General features: G+C 38.4%; 1 pseudogene; it reads right to left on the bottom strand.

Annotated features, from left to right (window-relative positions):
- Window positions 1-14,883: 14,883 nt before the first annotated feature.
- On the bottom strand, window positions 14,884-15,555 carry LOC118674131 (annotated as a pseudogene).
- Window positions 15,556-22,683: the final 7,128 nt, after the last annotated feature.

Genomic DNA, 22,683 nt, shown 5'->3' with positions numbered 1-22,683 from the left:
TGTCAATGAAATTATTTTATTTTTACAAAGGAATATTATATAAAGTATAAATAATAACTAAATAAACAGCATTGTACCCACCACTCAAATGAGGCCTCTTCTATAATTCTTTTTTTCTCTCTCTCTTCCCTCTAGCAGTGTGTATAAAAGATGCCTGGCATTATGTACAATAAACTGTTGCTTTTACTTTTTTTCATTTATATATTTTTAGGACAGGGTATTTCTTCATTTAGGAAAATGATCCATTAAAAAAGAAGAAAAACCATATTGGAGCAATAGAAATTAGCTAATAAATTGGAAAACATAAGTACACTGAATTTGCTGAAATACATAAAATTTCAGAAGCACATTAGCAACAATTATTTGGACAATTTTTCAGGTTTAATTGCTCTTGGTGATTTGTAGTAATTAGAAGGGTGATCCTGGAGTTAGTGGGTGCAGTTTGAAACTCAGCTCCAAAACTTGTGTGGCCTAGCATAAGCCTAATAAAAGGGTAATGTGCTAATTAGACCAGACTTCTTCCAGTCGTCCTTTGGAACAAAGCTGCGGTGGCGGGGGCTGAGGTAGAGGCGGTTAGGGGTGATCAGGCCGGCAGGGGAGGGCAGTTAGGGGCGATCAGGCCAGCAGGGGAGCAGTTAGGAGCGTCAGGCCAGCAGGCAGAGGTGGTTAGGGGCGATTAGGCAGGCAGGCAGGTGAGCAGTTAGGAGCCAGCGGTCCTGGATTGCGAGAGGGATGTCTGACTGCCATTTTAGGCCTGATCCCCTAAACCAGCAGTTGAACATTCTCTGAGGGTCCTGGATTGGAGAGGGTGCAGGCCGGGCTGAGGGACCCCCACCCCCCTCTGCATGAATTTTGTGCAATGGGCCTCTAGTTTATGTATAAATCCCTTTGTGCCTCAGTTTCCTTACCTAGAAATTGTGGATAGTTAGAAAACCAATCTCATAAGATGTTCGTGAGGATTTGATGGATAATTACTTAGAACAGTGGTGCATAAATAGTATTTACATATATGTGTCTGTATATACTTTACTTACACACACATACACACACACACACACACACACACACACACACACACGAAATGGAATTCTGGGAAATGTAGTTCAGCCTAGCCAAATTGACACATTGCAAAGCCATCACAAGCCTCTCTTCTGTCCATTTGTACTTTTAAAAAGTCTTAGAAATTTTTCGATTGTTTCTATTCTGCTCTTCACTGACTTTACTAAACACTCGATCCTCTTCCCCTCTCCCTCCCTCCCTTCACTTCTCTCCCTTTCTTCCCTCCTTTCTCTAAGTTTTGAAGAATTCATTCTTGTTCTCAGGTAATTTCTTCTCCACCCCTACTCCACCCTCCTCCTTCCTTTTTTCTATTTTATTCTTGTTTCAGTGATGTAATCCCAGCTTTAGCTTCTTTAATCCCACTGAAACATTCTCTACTGTTTCCTGCATTAACACTAAATCTACTCCCTCGGACTTCTCAGTTGTTTCACCTCTTTCAATTTGCTGATTATCTTCATGTGTTTAGCAACTTTTTTTATTGTTTGATAATTAAAAATTAAGATCTGTATCCACTGGTTCCCAAAAGTTTCTATAACTTAAACTCACCAGAAGGCTTTACCCAAAACACAGATTCCTATGTCTTAACACTGGGGATTCTGACTTGGAAGTTCTGAGGCAAGACCCAGGAATTCTAATGTAAAAAATAAATTTCAAGTACTTTGACACTACTGTTTGTATAGAGCAGTGTTTGGGAACCTCTAATCTGTGTTGCTTAGTATTTATAGCTAGTACAAGCTCTTGTTGGCTGCAATTACATATTTCTTCTGTTTAATTTTTCTTGTTAGAGTTGCCTCTAGGCATCTAGGTTGGTGCAATAGCGACAGGTCAGGTCTTCCTTTCCCAACCCACAAACAGTAAACAGGAGCCAACACCTGTGAGCATTTCCTTGTGAATATAGAGGTTGATTGTAAGGGGCTTTTAAAATAGTATACCATATATATTAAATACATATCTTAAATGGAATGCTTCAGTTAATTTATTTTGATTCTTTACTGTTTTTAATAAGCTAACAATTAAGGCTATTAATTTGCCTCTTGATATAGTTTTAGGCACACCTTATAAGTGTTGCTGTAGTATTATTATTATTGTAGTTATTTTCTAAATAATTTGTGAGTGCTTCTAATTAGGAGGCCCCCCAAAGGTGTTCAAGTTGTTGAAAGTTTTCATTTTATTTTATTTTGTTTATTCTTAAAATTTATTATACTGTGGACAGATAATGAAATATAATGCCTGCATAGTTATTACTATTTGGAGTTCAGTACTTTGTAGGTGATATATGGTAAAATAATATTAATATTCATTGGATATTAAAGTATTTGCTTTGTATGGAGGTAATCATATATATTGTTATTTATATTTTGACTAATTTGTCAAATTTACACTCTGCTGTTTCTTGTATTTTTCTTAGTTTTTCCTTTGCTTCTTTTAAATTTATTTTTCTGTTTCAAGGCAATGTTATTCCATGTATAAAAGCTAGTGGTTGCTATAGCTTCTTTGTATATTGTACTTTTTATCAATTTACTCCTCTTTATTTAATGATATGACTTGATTTGGGGTTTTACTGATACTAATATAGGAACTATCACTTTATTTTTTTTATTGATTTCAGAGAGAAAGATAGAGGAAGAAAGAGAGAGAGAAACATCAGTGATGAGAGAGAATCACTGATCAGCTGCCTCCTGCACGCCCCTACTGGGGATTGAGCCCACAACCTGGGCATGTGCCCTTGACCAGAATCGAACGTGGGACCCTTCAGTCCTCAGACTGATGCTCTATCCACTGAGCAAAACTGGCCATGGCTACTATCACTTTCTTTAGGTTTATATTAGTCTGTTACATCTTTGTTCATCCTTTTACTTTTCAGCTTTTTGTGTCACACTGTAAGTGCTTAAGTAAATTTCATTGTTTTTAAAATCCAACTAAGAATTTTTGTCCCTTAATAGATGTAGTTATCTCATTTATATTTATTAGTATAATTAGTAGGTTGACCTATATTACTCTTGTTGCTTTCAGAGTTTTCTTCTTTTACTTAACTTTTGCTGTCTCCTTTCTTTTATACCATGAACTGTGTATTCTTTGCTTCTATTTTTGTCAGTGTCTTGGAAGTTATATATCCAGACTTTAATTCTAGATATGGTAATCGTGCTGTTTTAAAAGCATTTATTACTAAATATGTTTTTTTAAATACAACTTTCAAAGCTGAACGAAATAATCACTTAAACAAAAAACTAATTGTCAGCATTCTCTGGCTCCTACTGCTAAAAGTAAAAGAAAAGAAAAATTCCCCATCTTTACTCTTGCCAGCTAGTACAGGAGCCAGCGGAGAAAACAACACCCACGGCTGCTGACGAGAATAGTGGCAGGAAATAACTTGAGTTTTGTGCTGACTTGTATATAGGACTCGTTATACTTTTTAGCATATAAGATTATATATATTTTAAGATCATAATGTATCTGCTTCTAGAATCACCATCCCATTTTGCTTTGCTATAATTAAATAAAAATGTAATGGAGCTAGAAAAGATTCAGGGAGGGAGAATAAAAACAATTAAAAGCAGTTGAGAAGCTTCCATATGAAGATAAATTTTAAAATAGTTCCATTGACAGGACAGAACTCTGAGCAAAAGGAAGCTGCCTCAGTATGAAATTTTAATTGTTTTTAACATAATGAATTTCTTTTCAAAATGTTATTAATTTATAAAAAAAATCATTGCATGCGTATTTCTTTGACCCCTATAAAATGGAATGTGGAGATTATTACTGCTCCTTTGGCCAGAGATACAAAAATGAGCTGGGATCATTTTTTATTGTGTTTTTGCTTTGAACCAGTCCTGATTAAATGCATGACTTAGAGATAGTCTTTTGAGTTAGAAGTGATCAAAATGATTCAGTCTTCACCAAATCTATCACCATTTGAGTTGAATTTATTTTAAACAGTTTTGAGATTTTTTATGTGTTTCTTAGATGTCCAAGGCCCACATTTCTGCCTTGGAGTGCTATGGAATAACACAAATAACAATATAGAACAAAAGAGAAAATTTTTAAAGGAACTCACTGGAAAAGCAAGGTGAATGGAGAACTGATTAGCTAGCAATAGGACCATTGGTCAATTTGGTATGGCTTATTGTGAGAATTCTATAGGTGACTGTCATTTTTCTGGAAGTTTACAATAAGCCATATAAATATGGCTGGCCTGCTGGCTTTGGTAAGCAAAAATATGTAATATCAGAATGCATGTCCATTGCAGGGCCATAATTTACCATGATGTTTTGCATTTAGATCAGTGATTTGCAACCTATGTGCTACAGCACACTGGTGTGTTGCAAGAATTTTTAAAACATTCAGTACTTGACTATTTAGTCAGGGCTACTAACCTCTTTTCCCTTAGATTGTCAAAATAAAAAGTGACCATAGCCAATATATCAATAGCTATCCAGTGTGAGTTCTCTGTCTTGAACCTTAAATGTATAAGTCATATAATAGAGTTGTATCTTATTGGTCATGTCACATAATAAAGTTGCATCTGCACCAATAATGAACTTACAGAAAGATTAAAAAAGCAATCTCATTTACCATCGCACCAAAAAATTAAGATACCTAGAAATAAACTTGACTTAGGAGGTAAAAGACCTGTAGGCGGAAAACTACAGGACACTGAAAAAGGAGATAGAGGAAGACATAAACAGATGGAAGAACATACCATGTTCATGGGTTGGTAGAATCAACATCATCAAGATGTCCATACTACCCAAAGCAATCTATAGATTCAATGCACTCCCCATTAAAATGCCAACGGCATATTTTACAGACCTAGAGCGAACTTTCCAAAAATTCATCTGGAATAAAAAAAGACCCCGAATAGCTGCAGCAATCCTGAGAAAGAAGAACAAAGCAGGTGGGTTCTCAATACCAGATATCAAGCTGTATTACAAAGCCACTGTTCTCAGAACTGCCTGGCACTGGCACAAGAACAGACATATAGATCAATGGAATAGAATAGAGAACCCTGAAATCGACCCAAACTACTATGCTCAATTAATATTTGACAAAGGAGGCATGAACATACAATGGAGTCAAGACAGCTTCTTCAATAAAATGGTGTTGGGAAAATTGGACAGATACATGCAAAAAAATGAAACTAGACCACCAACTTTTACACCATACACAAAAATAAACTCAAAATGATAAAGGACTTAAACATAAGACGGGAAACCATAAAAATACTAGAGGAATCCACAGGCAGCAAAATCTCAGACATATGCCGAAGCAATTTCTTCACTGATACTGCTCCTAGGGCAATGGAAACTAAAGAGAAAATAAACAAATGGAACTACATCAAAATAAAAACTTCTGCACAGCAAAAGAAATCATCAATAAAACAACAAGAAAGCCCACGGCATGGGAGAACATATTTGCAAATGTTATCATCGATAAGGGTTTAATCTTCAACATTTACAGGGAACTTATACAACTTAACAAAAGGAAGATAAATAACCCAATCAAAAAATGGGCAACAGACCTAAATAGATACTTTTCTAAAGAGGACAGAAGAAAAGCCAAGAGACATATGAAAACATGCTCTATGTCACTAATCATCTGAGAGATGCAAATCAAAACAACAATGAGGTACCATCTCACACCTGTCAGAATGGCTATCATCAACAAATCCACAAACGACAAGTGCTGGAGAGGATGTGGAGAAAAAGGAACACTCGTGCACTGCTGGCGGGAAGGCAGACTGGTGCAGCCACTGTGGAGAACAGTATGGCGTTTCCTCAAAAAACTAAAAATGGAACTCCCATTTGACCAAGTGGTCCCAGTTCTAGGAATATATCCCAAGAAACTAGAAACACCAATTAGAAAGGATATATGCACCCCGATGTTCATAGCAGCACATTCACCATAGCTAAGATCTGGAAACAGCCTAAGTGCCCATCAGTAGATGAGTGGATTAAAAAACTGTGGTACATCTACATAATGGAATACTATGCGGTGGTAAAAAAAGAAGTTCTTACCATTTGCAACAGCATGGATGGACCTGGAGAGCATTATGCTAAGTGAAATAAGCCAGTCAGAGAAAGATAAATATCACATGATCTCACTCATTTATGGAATATAATGAACAACATAAACTGATAAACAAAAACAGATCCAGAGACAGAGAAGCATTGATCATACCGTCAAACCTCAGAGGGAAGGTAGGGGAGTGTGGGTGTAAGGGGGAGAGATCAACCAAAGGACTTATATGCAAGCATATAGGCCTAACCAATAGACACAGACAACAGGGGGGTGAGGGCATGAGTAGGGGGAATGCGGGGTATTATGGGGATAAGGACACATATGTAATAACTTAATCAATAAAGAAATTAAAAAACAAAAAACAAGTAGTTGCATCTGGTTGGTTAATTCTTGGTACTAGAAATCCTAAGTACAGGCACCTGATTTTGTAAAAAGTCACTTTGGAGCAAAAAGGGTAGGGTAATTACTATTATTATTATTTTTAAAAAGAAATAAAAATTATATCAATTTTTTTGTCAGGTCAGCCAAAAAGATATTTTTTGGTGTGCTGCAGAATTTTAGTATTTACCTTATGTGTGCCATGAGAAGAAAAAGGTTGAAAATCATTGGTCTAGATGATGACCCAATGAAAGGCCTAGTTTTTACAATTTATTGATATTTACTACCCTCACAGCAGTTATTTTATAAGAGTTTGTTTAAAAGGACATTTATGTCAAGCATTTGGTCAATAGTATAATATTTGAAGCCATGAGACAATGTTACTAAGTAGATTGTTTTTATTGTGACGTGTTGTATTTTTAAAAAAGTGCTTGTTTTCCAACACCAGTAGGTGAAAATAATTTGATGAGAGTGACTATTCAAAGTATATCTTAAATCAGAAATTCCCTGGCCAAGGAATTCTGAATGCTGGTAAATTGATTTTAAAGCAATTATTTGGAGTATTTGCACATTAGGCACTGTGAAGAAAACCATTTATAAAACCTATTCAGTAATAGTTTTTCATATTTTAGAGAAAAACATGGAACTACTACAACCTCTTTGGAATGTAGCCCAGTGGAAGGAAAGCAGACATATGGAAGATAGTTTCAGGACATTTATCCCCCATTCACAAACAGCACATTTTTCCAAGTTAAAAAGGTCTGATTATGTCTTTGTATTTTTTGGCATCTTCACCATTTTCCTAGTAACTGATGGGCTATATAATTTCCTTCTGTTCCAGTTCTATAACAAGAAGGGTGTAGCATGAAAATGGGATGGTCATTCTCAGATATGGATATCAGTTCATGAGGGAAACGACCACATGGCAGACAGCTTTGAAGGTCAAGTTGTTTGCATTGTGTTCATTCTTTCTTTCTTCTTGCACAGTTGGCTACCTATTATAAGGGCAAATAGGTTTTGTGGTGGCTTGCCATGGTTCTCATTAGTATGTGTTTTGTTCAGTCTTAAGTTAATCAAGATAGCTACTCCAACAGAGTTTGACCATTCAGACAGAACTATTGTATTACCCATGAGATTTTTAAAAAATCAAATTATGATTTTTTGGGGGGGTAGTAATAGCAAGGGATACCTGTTTCTGAAAAAGGTTGCGACAAAGAGGTTTTTCAAGAAACCAAATGAACGGGAATTTGAAGTAAATGAAAAGAGGGTAAACCAAAGTGACTGCTAGTGTTTTGCTTATCTCAGAGCATGCACTCTTATTTATGTTCCATTGTTTGTGACATAGCATGTGATGTCACCTAGTACTGGTCCCTGGAGGGAAACCCAAGTGTGTCCAATGTTAACCATAGTGCAGTGGACTTTGCCAAAAGTTTAAAGAGAAACACATGATTCCTGGATTGCTGCAATATCTAATTAGATACTGAGTAGTGGGAGAATGTTGAATAATAAGAGCAGGGGAAAAATCTGGCATGCCTTTTGTTGAAATTCAATCCCCTTGTCCCCCCCCCCCTCCCATTCTCTGCAACAGTCTGAAAACTTTTCAATCACTTTTTTAAGGATGCAGTGAATTTTATCACAATTTTGTCAATCAAAACCACATGTGCTTGCTCCATTGATGACAGAGAATAGCAAAATCATATTTGTTAAGACCAAAACTCAGGTAATAAATAACTGGGATGCAATGTGAAGTCTAATGTTCTTTAAAGAAACAATGAACGTTGCCGAAAAATTTAATTTGGCGAGTAAAATGAACTTTTTGAAGAGAAAACCATATGAAAGTTGGGCATGTGACTCAAATGACCTTTTCCCCCTTATCAGACCAATTCTATTTTTCCATCCTGAGGCCATAATAAGAACTCTCCTATGAACTACCCAGTGTTTGTGCATTGTAGACTAAGATCTGAAAGCATAGGTTATAATTATGGCCATATTTTAGAGCAAGGATGGGCAAACTACCATCTGCAAGCAGAACTGGTCCATTACCTATTTTTTTTTGAAATACATTTTAATTAATTTCAGAGAGGAAGGGAGAGGGAGAAAGAGAAATATCAGTGATGAGAGAGAATAATTGATTAGCTGCCTCCTGCACGCTCCCTACTGGGGATTAAGCCCGCAACCCAGGCATGTGCCCTTGACTGGAACTGAACCCGGAACCCTTCAGTCTGCAGGCCTATGCTCTGTCTACTGAGCCAAACCAGGTAGGGCCCAATGCCTTTTGTGTATGTGAATAAAGATTTATTGGAACATAACCACACTCATTTATTGACATGTCATCTATGGCTGCTTTCATGGTACAATGGTAGTGTTGAGTAGTTGCAAGAGACTGGCCCACAGAGTCTAACAATATGTACTATCTTACTTTTTACAGATATAGTTTACTAGCCCCCCTTTTTTGGTGATCAAGAATATATAGATATAATACAATTAAAATGGCTGACTCCTGGAGAACAAGGATTAAGAAGGATTGTGGTCATTTAAGAAACATTTCCTGCTGATTCTTGGGCTGTGACATAGTTTTTGTTTTGTTTTGTTAGTGGTACTATAAGGAAGACTAATTCTGTGTATGCGACAAAGGCCATCAGCACCCTGTCAAAGATCTCTATTCTGTATTACTGAAATTACTTGCTCTTGGGTTTGGCTTTGACAAGTAGCCAGAACTTCTCTGTCTACCCCCTTACCGAGGAGGCCCGGCTCAAACCTAAATGCATAGTAGCGACTCTTGGAGTGTGGAAGCTTCAAGTTCCTCCTTTGGCATCATTACTGCGGAATGATTTGTCCTAGCATGTGTATCCCAGGATAGTTAAGGACCAGTCATAGCCTTGCCTTTTGAAAGTGATGAATGTTAGGGTATCATTTTGTGTGTTTTTATTTTTAGCTTTGGAAGCTGTTTGATTTTAGGAATGCTATCAATATTAATATGATTGTGCAAAGAGAACAAAAGAAATGTAATCATATCTTGAACAAGATCTTTGATCACTTAATAGATGAATTAAAGACTTTCAAAGGCTGTACACCAGGCGGAATGCTTCAGATTTATCGGTAATTTTAGAAGCACTTTGTTATTAGTTCCGTATTTCCAGCCGTCCTGCAAAAGGTATTTCAAAATGTATATTAAAGTCAAAGCCAAGCTGCCTCTCTTCTCCAACGGCTACAGAGCTCCAGGGAACTTTTCTAGGAAGGCAATGTCAGGATATTTGGAAAGGTTAATTCATCTCTAGGTGATAGGAACCAGGTTCTGTCCATTTTTAAAGGGAAGGAATAGAAGGGGGAGGAGACACAAGGAGAAAAAAAAAAAGACTACATAACTACAGAAACTAACCATGAAATGTGTAAGGTCTGTGGACATTTGCTTAAAAGAAATCAGGCTGGGGGCAGTTAAAAAATTCGAATGGTAATATAAAAAGGTCTCACTCTGATTAGGTATTTTCAGGTGATTAATGCTCTCATCATTGTCAGTAAGTATGAAGATGGTAATAATTTTAGCAGACTAGTTTGATTTTGTGTTTTGTTTATCTAACATAGCAGAGATAGCAAGTGATTTCTCAGCTGCCTCCTCTAGCCCTAACTTCTTTGTATATCTGAATTGTAGAACATCTTTCAAACTTACCATTGCCACTCAGAAAATAAGCTTAATCTGTTATGTCCAGGGCCCTGGGGACTCCTGGGACCTCTGGGCTTCGAAGCATGAAGAATGAAGAGGAAACAAACTAGTGAGCTATCATGAATCTTGGAGGCAGGGTAATAGAAATACTCTTACTTAGTGCAGTAGAATCCCCCCTTATCCACGGTTTCGCTCTCAGTAGTTTAAGTTACCTATTGTCAACTGCAGTTTGAAAATATTAAATGGAAAATTCCAGAAATAAACAATTCATAAGTTTTAAATTGCTCAACTTTCTGAGTAGTATGATGAAATCTTGTGCTGTCTTGCCCTATCCCACACAGGATGCGAGTTGTCCGTTTTTCCAGTGTACCACACTGCATATGCTAACTGCCCATTAGTCACTTGGTAGCTGTCTCAGTTATCATGTCGACTGTCACTGTATTGCAGTGCTATGTTCAGTAACCCTGATTTTATTTAGTAGTGGCTCCCAAAAGTGGTGCTGTCAATTTGGATGTGCCAGAGTGCTTCCTTTAAGTAAAAAGTATGTATGTATGTATGTATAGGAAAGAAAGCAGTATATATAGGGTTTGGCACTATCTGCAGTTTCAGGCAGGTCTTGGAATGTATCCCCTGTGAGTAAGGGGGCACTACTGTATTCCCTATGGCTGACATGTTGAGGACCAATGTTTAATTGGGGACATCTTCTCCTGATTTTAGGGAGGCAGTACAAAGAGCACTGAATTATAAGCCAGAGGCTTACATTTTGTACTTATATTTTATGAGTCCATATTTAGAGTCTCTCTTTAATTTTTGATTTACTGAATACATGAATGGTCACATTTACCAATCAGTGGCAGAGACAAAGAGGTTATTAGACCACTTTCTTGGGGAGTTTTGTGAAGTAGGTTATTTTGATGCTAGAAGCCTGGTGCATGGATTTGTGCACCGATGGGGTCTCTCAGCCTGGCCTGTGCCCTCTTACAATCTGGGACCCCTCAGGGGATGTTGAAGAGCTGGTTTTGGCCCAATCCCCACAGGCCAGGCTGGGGGACCTCATCGATGCACAAATCTGAGTACTGGGCCTCTAGTATGCATATAAGATCGGTGGTTAATCTCTTCCCGCCCTGCCCTCCACCCCTTCTCTCTGAGATTCATCAGACTTCTATGTTTCCATGCCTGTGGTTTCCGCTCCTATGTTGAGCATCTGCCCCCTGGTGGTCAGTGTGCATCATAGCTACTGGCCAGTCGGCCCGTCAGCTGGTTGGCCAGTCACTTAGGCTTTTACATATATAGATTGGAAAGTAGAGAAGAATTAGATAAATGTGGCATGCTTAGACCTCCCTGAAAGGGTTAGGCCTCATCTGGAAATTTTAGTTTAGTTTTGGGGACTATATCTTAAGAGATATATTACACATTAGAATATGTCCAGGATGGTGAGAGGACTTGAAACTCATAATTCATTCAGCAGACTTTTTTTCTTGGTACATAAGTGTTTATCATATACCAAGCACTGTAATAGCCACTGGAACTGCAACAGTAATAGACAAATATGGAACCCACATTTATGGAGCTTTCAGTCTAAAGGGGAAAATTGAATAGTTAAAGAAACACATCCACACACACACACACACACACACACACACACACACACACACACACATACATCAGGTATCTAGCTAATAAGTCATGAGTGAGTTGTGATAAATAGGGAGGGTTAGTAGCATGTAATTTAGAAAGATTGTCAGACAGTATCTCTAAGAAAATAATATTTAAACTGATGATTAAAGGATGGTAAGAAACAGGGTAAAGAGCATTCTGGAAGAGTGCAATGGTCCTCAGATAGGGAAATATTTAACACTAGAGGCCCAGTGCACGAATTCGTGCATGGGTGGGGTCCTGAGGTGGGTGGGGGGGAAGGTTGGTATGCGATCGACCCTCCGGGTGGGCGGTGGGACATCCTTGCCAGCCCAGGATCCAGATCCATCCCGCTGACATTCTCGCTGGTTGTTGGGAGCCAGCTGGCGGCTGCTTTTATATTCTTTCTTCCTTGTGCAGCATCTAGGGAAGGGAAGTGGCTGCGGTGCCCAAGGCTGACTTCTTGGAGGCTGGCAGTGCTGTTCGGATCATGCTGGTGGCACTGGTCCATTGGTACCTGGCCCGTTCTCTGGAGATTAGACCTGCAGGACTACTGAGGGAATAAGTGGCTGCTGCCTGGCTGGTGGGCCGCCAGGACTGGTCGGCCAGCTGAGTGGCACTCCCACTGTGGGAGCGCACTGACCACCAGGGGCCAGCTCCTGTGTTGAGCTTCTTCCCCCTGGTGGTCAGTGCATGTCATAGCGACTGGTCAACCAGTCATTCTGATTGTTCTGGTCGTTCGGTCACTTAGGCTTTTATATGTATAGACTAGAGGCCTGATGCACCGTGCAAGAGTAGGCCTTCACAGCTGTGGTGGCTGCCTGGATCCCTCCCTTGCAGCCCTGGCGGCTGCCTCGATCCTGCGGCTGCAGCCCCCGCTTTGCCTGGAAGGTTGTCCGGAAGGACGTACGGTCTAATTAGCATATTACACTTTTATTATTATAGATAGATGTTGGGGACTGAAAGCAGGTTGTTGTCACTTTAATGCAGTTAATGAGGGGAAGGAGGAGAGTGATGAAGCATCAGAGGAGGACTTGTGTCAGATCACCCAAGGTCTTAAGGAGCGTGGACAGGAGGTTGGAATTTTTTTTTATAAGTGTCATAGAAAGTCACTGAGGGTTTCAAGCAAGAGGGTAACATGCTTTTTAAAAAGAAATTTATTATTGAAAGTATTACAGATGTCCCCTTTCTCCCCCATTCACCCCTTGTAGCCTGACCTCATCCCTCACCCCAGCCCTTCACCACACTATTGTCTGTGTCCATTGGTTATGCATATACAGTGGGGCCTTGACTTACGAGTTTAATTCATTCTGAGACCGAGCTCGTTAACTCAAATTACTCTGTCAACTCAATGCAAAAAATTGGCCGAGAGACAGCTGCTTTCTCAAAAAACTCATTAGTCGGGACACTCGTAAGTCAAGGATCCACTGTATGCACATAACTTCGGTGGTTAATCTCTTCCCACCCACCCACATGTTTCTTAAAGTTTAAGCTATTGAATTGAGATTTTTCTTTTATAATATTGGTGTTTACAGCTATAAATTTCCCGCTGAGTACTGATTTATATACATTCCATAAGTTTTGGTATATTTTGTTTTTGTTCTTATTAATTTCAAAGTAGCTTCTAATTTGTTTTTTGATTTCTTCTTTGACCCATTAGTTATTTAGTCATATGCTGTTTAATTTTCACATATTTGTTAATCCCCCAAGTTTCCTTCCAGTATTGATTTCTGTTTTAATTGCATTTTAATCAGAGAGGATACCTTTTATGATTTCAAACTTTTTAAATATATTGAGGTTTGTTTTACGGCATAGTGTATGGTTTATCTTGGAGAATGTTCCATGTGCTCTATTGTTGAGTGGAGTGTTCTATAGATGATTGTTACATGTAGTTGGTTTACAGCATTGCTTAAGTCTCTGTTTTCTTATTGATCATCTATTCATAATTGAAAGTGGGGGATTGAAGACTCACTCCGTTGTTGAATTCTTTATTTTTCCCTTGTCAGGTGCACATATTTTCATAATTGTCATGTATTCCTGATAGACTGACCTTTTTATTATTATGAAATATCTCTCATTATTACCAATAACATTTTTTCTTTTAATGTCAATTTTGTCTGATATTAATATAGACAGTCCAGTTCTTTTGTTACTGTTGTTTGTATGATGTATCTTTTTCCATCATTTACCTTCAACTTGTTCGTATCTTTGAATCTGAAGTATTTCTCCTGTAGACATCATATAATTAGTAATGTGTTTTTTTAAAACTTCAATCTAACAATCTTTGTCTTTGGATTATTTAATCCATTACACTTAGTGTTATTATTGATATGGTTAGAATTACATCTGCCCTTTTGTTTTTGTTTTCAATATGCCTCCTTAATTGTGTTCTTTTGTATTAGATACTTTCTATTGTAACATTTTATTTCTTTTAGAGACTTTTATGTTTGTTTATTTTGTTAATGGTTGCTCTAGGTTTACAATTATACATTTTAAGCTATCAGAATTGACCTCAAAGATACAATTATATTGGGTTTTAAATTACTGACGTAATTACTTTTACTGGCCCTCTTCAGTTTTTGTGTGGAGTTGAATGACTGTTTGGTGTCACTTTCACCCTGAAGAACTTCCTTTAGTATTTTGTACACTAGTAGAAAATTATCCCAATTTTTATCTTGGAATTTTTTTTCACCTTTATTTTTTTTAGATGTAATCACTTTTATTCAGATTATTGAAAGCAATAGAAGGGTAGATTTATACCTATCTTTCCAAGGTAAGACCTGAAACTATTTCCAAAAGTTCAAATAAACCCCTGCAGGAAGTACAAGGATAATCTCTGTCACCTTAAACCAGCAATAAAAAAGTAAAATATAAATTTTTATTTAGAATTAAATACTTCAGTATCACAAACACGATATTAAACTTCAAGAAATATATCGCTAATATGGAGTGAGCATTTATTTTCACAGTTACAAGATGCTGACAAACCCAGAGGAGGGGAGCAGGCCTGGAATTTGCAACCCGTGCAGCAGTTGGTCACACCACCAGCACAAAGTGAGACACACAAAGGGAGGACAATCTGTAATGATCTATCAGTGATACAAAGGTGAGGGGCGCAGGTGGTGTAGCTGCTACTTGTCCACCTCAGAAGACTCAAATGTGCAGGCAGTGAAGCAAGCATTAGGTCTCTTGGGGACAAGGTGATCCTTCAGTCTCATAATCTCAAAGCCCCTAAAGCAGAGGGTATGGAGCAGAGTTGCTCTGTGATGATGGTTCTTTTGGAAGCAAACGAAGACATAGTCACATGCATCTGCTCCTCCACAAACTCCAGAAGAACTGTGAAGCTATCTTTGCTACCCTCAGGCAGAACACCGCGTGGGATCTTGATGTAGAGGCAATTGCTGCTCAGCACTGCCTTCCAGTTAATGTGTTTCACATCTGTAAGCCTGGTCTGGACATTGAGAATTCTTGGCTTCTTATTAGATGTTAGTTCCTCTGTTACATTCAGAGTAAAATTAATTAGCTGAAAAATTGTGGTCCCTCTCTATTTCCTCACCCACCCACCTGGGATCTTCAGGGGTGGGTGAGGAACATCAGAGCACCACTGAGGCCCTGGACTCAGGTTACTACAGCAGTTAAGGGAGACCCTGCGACTCTTGTGGCTGTGGCTGGCTGCCGCTGCTGTGCAGGCTGATGAGCAGCATGGTGAGGATGGTGTGAACCATGGTCCTGGGTTTATTCCCCTTCTTCTCTCCGGTGAAGCAGTGGCTATTGAGGATCCACTGCAGGGAGGATTTCACCATACGGCCGCTGGGGTCTGAAACCTTTATTTTGAAATGTAGTTTTGCTGGATACAATATTCTTGGTTGACAGTTTTGTACTGTCAGCACCTTGAATATGCCATCCTACCGCCTTCTGGCCTCCGCTGTTTCTAATGAGAAGTCTGATCTTAATTATGTTGGGGTTCCCTTTTACATGATGAGTTGTTTTTCTCTTACTGCTTTCGGGAATTTTTCCATTTTCTTTGGAATTCAACTTTTGGGTTTCGATGTCTGGGTGTGGATCATTTAAGTTTATTTTACTTAAAGTTAGTTGAGGTTTTTTTGTGTGTAAATTAATTTATCAAATTTGGGAAGTTTTTTAGCTATTATTTCTTTGAATATTTTTTCTGTTTCTTTCCCTCTCACCTCTCCTTCTGGTAGTTCTGTTACATGTATCTTGATTCATGTAATGGTGTCCCACATTTTTCTGAGGTTCTTTTCATTTTTATTATGTTTTTCTCAGCTCTTCAGATTGCATACTCTCTATTAATGTCTATTCAAGTGCTGGGGTTCTTGTCCCAGCATCAAGAATGGTTCAGGAATCTGGAAAAGGGCCTGTACGTAGGTGACATAGGAAACCAGAGACTAATAAAGAATCCGGAGACGAGATATAATTTTGAAAGGCATTGGGGGTCAGAGGACCTTCAGCTAAAGGAACTGAAGACTCCCTCCTTGTCTAGGACCCTTGCTTTTATTAACACAATTTGTCCTAAGGCAAGGTGGAGATAATACACTTCAAAGGGTAAGGTTTCAAAGGGTACAGAAGCATTGTCAGTTTGGGGGAATTAGCCTACGGCTGTTCAGGTGTTTGGCCAGTAGGAGGCAATAACATGTAAATTAAGATGCCTTTTAGCTGTCTGGCAGCCACAATCAGTTTCCTATTCAGGTTTGGGGAAATGCCTTTAGCCATTCTCAACCCTGTTGAGTCCCCAAGTCTCATCAACCTTTTGATGAAACTCTTGAAATTATGACATGCTGGAATTGATCTACGGCATTCAAGTTTATGGATTCTTTCTTCTGTGCTCTATTATTGAGCCCCTCTAGTGAATATTTCATTTGGATTATTGTACTTTCAACTCAGAATTTTTATTTGGTTCCTTTAATAGCATCTGTCTCTTTAGTGATATTCTCCATTTTATAAGTCATTGTCATCTTCTAATTCTTTAATAATTATTTCCTTTAGTTTTTTTAACATATTCATAATAGCCACTTTTTGAAGTCTTTGTCTACATAGTCTACCATCTGGGCCTCTTGGAAGAAACTTCAATTGCCTGATTTTTTTCCCTGTATATGAATCACACTATCCTGTTTCTTAGTATGTCTTGTAATTTTCAGGACTAGGGGATCAGATAATATATTTTAGCAACTTTAGGCACTGAGCCCCACCTTCTGGGGTATTTTGTTGTTTCCTCATTTTGCTTGTGTATTCGTTTAGTAACGTGACTAAAATAATTCTGCAAAGTCTATTTCTCTGCAGTGTGTATCCTTGGATGGCCTTGCTAAGATTCCCTCCTCCCCTGTTTTGTTTCGTTTTGAGCCTGGCTACTTAGGGGATGCCTCTAGGTTAGAGTAGATTATTGTTTATTCAGTGTTTGGTCAGAACCCCCTCATGCTAGTGAGGCTTCCACCCTCCTTCACAGGTTTGTGTACAGTTTGAATAATGCTTCCAAGTCTGCCCTGCACTTGGCTCTGATTGTTCCTGAGATGGAGCAGCCGAAACATGCACTCACCTCTTCCCAGTGTTGATTGTGACTCTAAGAGGCCTCTTCTTGCCTGTTTTTTTTCCTTTGTTGTTTCTATTAAACTTTCAGTTGCTCAGACCATTTGCTTGGATCGCCACTGTTTTTAATAAGACCCATAGCCTTCACAAGGATCCAGTGGCTGAAATCTTTCTGCCAAAATGGGTAACTTTATCTTGGTAAGTGTTTTATGTCTCAGCTGGAGTCTCCTGTTTGCCCACTTTACCCTTGAGCAGAATTCTTGCCTTGTGACGAATCATATATAATCCCTCTTACATAAAAACCAGTGAATTCCTTTAAGTTTGAGTGCCTTGATTCTGCTGCCCTCCGCTTTATTCCCCTTCTATGTCTTTTATGGATGCTTTTGGTTCAGTCTCATTGCCTTGAACTCCCAGACACCTGCCTTGCTCTGTCTGTCCTACAGTCTTCTTGGAGCCCAGCATTGTACTTAAATCTTTATATGTGTCTGTTTAAAATCTGATATAACTTCAAATTTTCTGAGAACCTTTGAGGTATTATAGTCAAAGTGAAGTTTCAGAATTTCCTGGGTATCCCAGTTCAGTCTGTTTTTGTCTTTTTTATTTTTTTAAATTTTTATGCCACACTTTGCTTATCGCTGGTCACTGTTCCTCTTTCCTCACTCCTTATCACTAGAGGACCATGTCTGCAGTGTGTGGCAGAATTTCAGTGAAGGTTTGAAGGTCAAAGAGGGTAGTTACATTGCATAGTGAGGAATGAGCTAAAATTATATACTAAAATTCATTCTTTTTAAATGTTCCTTGGTCACCTGAGCATGTCTCACAGGCTGTTTCTTTCCTCAAGCCTTACCCATGTGGCTGGCTTGCTGCTCTCTTCTGTCTTCATCTCTATCTCCCTCTCTGTTTTTCTTAATTCCTTTGTCTATGTTTTCTTCTCTCCCTTCCAGGGTTCCCAAACTATCCTCCTCCTGCCAACTTCTGTTTTTTTTTTCTTATCCAGGTTCTATTTATTGAGATAGAATTAACATAACAAATTGTGTAAGATATACAGCTTTTGTTGATTTGATACATTTATGTATCACAAAATGATTACCACCATAGCATTAGCTACCACCTCTATACCATCACATAATTCCCACTTCTTTTGGTGGTAAGAGCATCTAAGATCTACTCTCTTAGCAACTTTTGAGTATATAATACAGTATTGTTAGCTATAGTCACTCATGCAGTTCATTAGATCCCCAGAACTTGTTAAACTTACAACTGGAAGTTTGTACCTTTTGACCAATATTTTCTTACTTTTCTCATTGCCCAAGCCCTGGTAATCACTTCACACATCTACTTATGCATCACCTGTCTTCCCTACTAGCATGTAAACTTTTTCCACATGAGGGTGATTGAGGTTTTGCTGCCTACTCTATGCCTTACTAGATTCTCCAGCTTTGGTTTTTTTTTTCTTCCTGAGTGTTGATTTAAAAAAATACTATAAAATATGTATAACATAAAATTTACATTTTAACCATTTTAAGTGTATAATACACTGTTAATAAGTACACTTACAGTAAAATGCAACCATTCACTACATTCACTTACAGAACATTTTCCTCATCCCAAATATAAACTTTGTACTCATTAAACAATAACTTTTGATTCCCGCCGTACAGTCCCTGGTAACTTCTATTATATTTTCTGTATAATTTCTATGTAATTCCCCTGTATGAGACACCTAATTTCTAGGTATGTCATATAAGTGGATTCATGCAATATTGTTCATTTTGTGCCTGTCTTACTTCACTTAGCATAATGTCTTGAAGGTTCATCCATGTTGTAGCATCTATCAGAATATTATTTTTTAAGGCTGAATAATATTACATTGTATGTATATAACACATATTATTTCTCTATTAATTTTTTGATGGACACTTGGCCTGTTTCTACCTTTTGTCCATTGTGAACGATGCTCCAGTGAACATTGGCATAAAAGTATCAGTTAGAGACTCTGCTTTAAATTCATTTGGGTCACAGGGTAATTTTATATTTAGCATTTTGGTCTGGTCAGCATGGCTCAGTGGTTGAGCATCAACCTGTGAACCAGAAGGTCATGGTCAGATTCCAGTCAGGGTATATGCTTAGGTTGTGGGCTCGATCCCCAGTGTGGGGCATGCAGGAGGCAGCCGATCAATGATTCTCTCTCATCATTGACGTTTCTATCTCTCTGCCTCTCCCTTCCTCTCTGAAATCAATAAAAATACATTTTAAAAGAAAGGTAAAATTATATTTAGCTTTTTGAAGAACCTCCAAACTGTTTTGCATAGCAATTGCACCATTTACATTCCCACTAGCAATACCCAAGTATTCCAATTTCTTTATATCCTCAGCAATACTTGTTTTATTCTGTTCTTTTGATAATAGTCATCCTGCCCACTTTTAATTACTTTTACCTCTACTGCTGTAACGGGATGAATCCCTTTAATTTTATTACAGAGAACCAGGAGAAACTATCTATTATAAGTTTGTCTACTTTTGTGTTGTAAAATATTTCTAATGTACAGAGATGTATAAGAGATGATATATACCTGTTTTAAAATCAGATTTTTTACTAGATCTTGGCATTTTGCCATATTTGTTTTATATTTTATCTTGTATAATTTTCTGTGCCTTGAGGTGGGCTTCCTACCTTATCAGTGGTTACCTGTCTATAAGCTAAATGAGACAATTAAAATATTTTTTTCTCCACCAGGTCCAGAGCAAGTCCCCCACTGTCAGGATATGTTTTGTTGTTTTATTTTAAATTCCTGCTCTGTCATCTTTGTATCCAGAGGCATTTTGCATATTTAGAAGGAAGCTTTCCTTTACTCTTTATGTTTCAGCAGATGTATTTTGAGTGAGTTTTTCACATTTCCTAAATTGCTTTCTAAAATATCATTATTACAGCCTCCTAATAAGTATACCTCAGGAGCTGTATTTTTCATGGGAGGAAACTGAGGTTTGTAGAAGCATAGAGGAAACCTAAGTCAGCAGATGGAAAATATTAGCATTAAAAAGGAAGCATGAGAATATAACAAACTCTCTTCTGCCATTATCTTTAGCATTTAAAGAAATCCTGTGAGATTGTATTTGTTTACATGACTGAGAAAGTTCTAGTACTTTGTAAGTATTCAAAACCACAGAGAAAGTCAGAGTAGCAAAATGTGAGGAGGTGAAAACAAATACAGAGGAGGACTACAGACAACAGAGTTCATGGATTCTTTGGCAAAGGTTATACACTACAATGTTTGAAGGAACTATAAATATTGGGTATAGAGATATGCCAAAGTTCCAGAAAGAATAGAAAGATCTAAGCTGATAGTGGCGATTGAAGAAACATAAATACACATTAAACTTTTTCAGTTAAGGAAATCAATACTTCATATTTATTTAATATTTTATAGTTTATAAATGTTTTATAATCATTATCTGATTTTTATTAGTACAATTGCCCTGAGAAATGCTTTTTCTGAATTCCATTTTATAGATTTTTTTTTTAAAGGAAGGGCACTACTTTGTATTGATCAGGTGCCACTCTGCAATCTTAATCTCCTATAATCATCACAACAATCAAGTACATAGATATTATTATTGTCATTTTACAAATTAGGAGACTGGGGTCACAGGTGCTAAGTGCCCAGCCCAGATTTATACAGAGAAAAGCAGAGTAGGAGCTCAAATTCCATTCTCTTTCTACTAATAATGTTGAATTTTAGAAATACTTTATCTGAAACTATAAATCTGTGGTGTCTACTATGGTGTTCTATTAGCCACATGTGGCTATTTAAATTTAAATTAATTAAAAGTATGTTAATTACAATAAAATAATATGTAAAAATTATTTTGCACGTAGCCAGTAGCTGTTAGGGTCGCCAAGGAGGAATGCATGAGGCCAAAATGCTAAGGGATTATGAATTTATTAGGTCATCTGAATACCAGATGGGCTGAGCCCCAAAATGACGCCAGCACCCAAAGAGAGAGAGAGTCAGAGGTTTTTAAAGGACTCTAGACTGGATTTTTCTGGGCGGAGAATTCTCTGTGCAGGTCCGGATTCTGGGAAACTACGGAAGGGAGATATAATGGTCTTAGCAAGTGGAATGTGGCCTAAGCAAGTGAATGTCCATTGTGAAGTAGCCTAAAAGTCAGTTCCCAGGGGAGGGGGTATCGATATGATTATTTGATCCAACCTAACATTCCAGCCTTTTTGTTTTATGGAATAGGGACGAAGGTCATATCTTTCGTATTTACTTCCTGCTGAGGTGGGACGTTGAGATCACAGGGGAATGGACTTTGATAGTAGTGGACTGGATGAGGGGTCACAGAAGCATGATTTCCCCAAGAGACTGGTCGGTAAAGGCTCAAAAATGGTCCTGTTGAGTGAGTTGGGAGGTGAAAGCTGGTCCTGAGGCTGCCATAGCATCACTTGTCTGGTTTTGCTGCTTTTCTGGGCCTGGAGCTGAAATACAACTGAGGCCTAGATGTTATCTTTAGGGAAGAAATGATCAGGGGTCTTAGTTACCTGACTAGTTATTTGCTAGGGGAGGATAGGTTACCTTGGGGCTGAGGTGAGAGCCGTTTTCAGAGCATTAAAGGGGTGAGAATACTGGCCTTGGAATCTAAAGGCTCAATGAGGGGGTCCCTTTGCCATGTCATGTCATAGAGGAGCTTTGCGAGAAGACTGAAGTTGGGAACTCAGAGGTGAGAGTACCCAGCGAGCCCGAGAAAAGAGAGATTTCTTGTTTAGAGGAGGGGACAGTCATGGAGGAGATGAGGCATTTACGGTCTAAGGAATGGCACAGTTTTGTGGGGTAAGAGTGAAACTGAAGTAGGTGCCTATCATTTGGGACAACTGGGTTTTATGAGGAGATGCATGGTAGATCCGGTCGGGCATTGAGATAGAACTAGAAAGAGTGAATGGGGATATTTAGTAAGATGCAGTGTAGAGGTGAGGTGGTTAATGGCTGTGAGATTAATCCATCAGCCCCCATACTAGAGAATGAGGAAGGGTACAAGGGTCCCAGCGAATTCGGGGAGGGAAGGATAATGGCCCCAATGTCAATTAAAAAGAGATTGGCATACTGCCACCACAATCATTACCTGAGGCTCTGTCCTGGTGATGTAAGTCTGGGCAGCTTCAGTCTTTGGTGACCAGTCCCAGGAGGTCTGGGAGCTCTCAACCAGATCCAGAGGGTGGCCTTACTGAGGTCGACCTAGAGATGCCAGACTAGAGTCTGATTTCCAGTGGCTTTTTCCCCAACTTGGGCAGGGCCCAGATGGGGGTCTTGGGTTTGGGCAGGACTTGGTCCAGTGTCCTTCCTTGTTGCATTTGAAGCATGGGCCCGGAGGAAGCTTAGCCCTGACTTACC

The sequence above is a fragment of the Myotis myotis genome, unplaced genomic scaffold (genome assembly GCF_014108235.1).
Source record: "Myotis myotis isolate mMyoMyo1 unplaced genomic scaffold, mMyoMyo1.p scaffold_m19_p_19, whole genome shotgun sequence".
NCBI lineage: Eukaryota > Metazoa > Chordata > Mammalia > Chiroptera > Vespertilionidae > Myotis > Myotis myotis.
This window is presented reverse-complemented; position numbering and strand designations above follow the sequence as displayed.